Here is a 2,206-nt window from a genome sequence, read left to right on the forward strand (position 1 = left end):
GGTTAGATGGGTGGTACAATTCCAGATGGTCTAGAGCGGCTGGGCAAGTGGAGTCTGAGATGAGCTACTGAGATAAATCTGGTTCCTATAGGGCTGAGATCATGTTCTCCAGCAGCAATCCCAGGTCTGGGTGGAAACCCGGAGGTTTTCAGGAAGCCTGGAGGAGGCTGGCTTAGGATGAGCTGCTGCATTGGCTATGCAGACGGGACCCTCAGGACTTTATCTGAACCTGTGAAGAGTTTCCATGCAGGGAAGGGGGGATGAGTAGAGCTAGGGACCTAAAATTTGAAAGGGGAAGATATTCCCCAGTGGAAGACAGTAAATCAAAGACTAGAGACCAACCATCAGTCTACTGGATGTTTGCTACACCTCTGAAGAGCTAAGGTAGGACACTTCTTTTAGTAAAAAAGAAAATCTGTCACTGGAGACTCTCTTTACATATTTTGTCTTACCATATGCTTCTTTTGGAAGGGGGGTTGGGAATCAAGGTACAGGAACGGAGTGGGCACAAGTAAGGGCACCACGACCTCGCAGAACCGCCTCATCCCTTCCCATGCTACCCTTCCCCCACTCATCTCTTTTTGCTGATTCTGCCTACAGGTTTTCCCTCCTGTTACAGTAATGGACACTCAACAACACATACCCTTCCCAGCAACCTGTCCTGCTGGAAAACTACTCGATAAGGTAACTTCTGCCTGAAGGGGACCAGGGTCATCATACCCGCAAGTGCAGCCTCTTCCTGCAGCTCTCATACTACCAAGCTGGGGTTTTTCCAACATAAACATTACAGGGGCTAAACGAGAGGTGGCTTCCTTTCTCAATAAGCTGTTCTCTCTCTCCGTTGCCCTTGACAGAGCCCTGCAGCCTCTCCCACTGGGGCTTGGTGGATAGGTGGTCGCTTCTCCCCCGAATTTCAGGAATGTTCAGGTTTGCACAGGTCCTGCAGGTGAGCTTGGAGAAGGATTAGAAAAATGCTCATTCTTAATCAGTTCGGGCTTGTCTTTATGCCGGCGAGGTTGACCTTGGGGACAGAAGGGTGGCCAGGACAAGGACAAGCATCCTGGTATTGGAGAATTCTCTGCTATGGGGCTGGGACGTCAAGATGGGCCATGATGGCCCCTGGGGATGGGGCTTCTCTGCAGTGGAAGCAGAAGTATCCCGGTGTTTTCTGCTGTGTCACTGCCCTCAGAGGGATGTATAAAGCTGCTCGGGGGCTCATAGGAGGGGGATGAAACCAAGAGTTTGGCTTTCTAGCAACAGCAGACAAAGGGTGGGAAGGGGTACTCTATGCCCCAGGTCTGCAACATCTTGCCCTATGCGCTAGGTTTTCCCAAAGGTCCTTTGGCTCCAAGAATTTTATAGCAGAACAAAGGGATCGATACCCCAAGGGGGCATAAAAGCATGCCAATGAGAATACCCGCCGCCAACCTGGCACCAAGAAAGTCCTCGGTGGCTGGGTCACGTGCAGATATTGTTGCCTGGGGTCTAGACTGGCGTGAGTCTCAACCGGTTTCTGTGGGACAACTCACTGCGGGCCACCCCTCCCGAGCCCTAGCTCCGGGCTACCGCCCTGGGTGGGTTTGGCAATTGTCCTGCTCGAGGTGGTTCAGGCCGCCCACAAGGGGCACAGCCGGGTAGTCAGGAACCGGGGCTGCCGGCTGGGCTGGCCTGCAAAGAAGAGGGAAGGGCCGGAACTGCAACCGCAGTGGCGGGGAGTGCGAGGGGGCGGCAGGTGCAGGAGCGGGAGGCGGGGCGGAGCTGGGCAGAGTCCTCGCCGGTCTGGCGTCCCGGAGTGACCTTCCCCCACCCCGCCAGCGCCCAGGAGGGGTGGACCCACAGCCCAGGGAGGCCGAAAGCGCGGGCCGTCAGGCGTGGGGGCTGGGCCAGGACTGCCGGGCTGGGGTCCTCGAGGCTCCGGGCGACCCAGGTGCGGACACCCCCGCCACGGAAGGGGCGGTTCACGCCCAGCCGGGAGATGGGAGGGGGCTGCGCGGCGCTGCCTGCGCGTCCCTCATCGCCGCCCCCGCCTCCTCCGCGCCCCGCGCCCCGCGCCCCGCGCCCAGCGCTCCAGTCGGCCCCTCTAGCCCTGGCGGCTCCTTTGTGCCGGCCCCGAGCCCGCCCCCTCGGGCCGAGTCCCCGCCCCTCGCGTCGGCGATTGGCCACCCGGGCCGCTAGAGGGCGGGGCGCACGGCCGCCGGGGCGCGGT

The 2,206-nt window shown here is 59.1% G+C and overlaps 1 long non-coding RNA gene across 1 annotated transcript; it reads left to right on the top strand.

The window, feature by feature from the left end:
• LOC134734785 (uncharacterized) lies at positions 1 to 798 on the top strand. Its single transcript, XR_010117780.1, has 2 exons — positions 1 to 384; positions 601 to 798. It is a non-coding gene; the product is annotated as an uncharacterized lncRNA (long non-coding RNA).
• The last annotated feature ends 1,408 nt before the right edge of the window (positions 799 to 2,206 follow it).

Source organism: Symphalangus syndactylus, chromosome 12 (genome assembly GCF_028878055.3).
Source record: "Symphalangus syndactylus isolate Jambi chromosome 12, NHGRI_mSymSyn1-v2.1_pri, whole genome shotgun sequence".
Classification (NCBI taxonomy): domain Eukaryota; kingdom Metazoa; phylum Chordata; class Mammalia; order Primates; family Hylobatidae; genus Symphalangus; species Symphalangus syndactylus.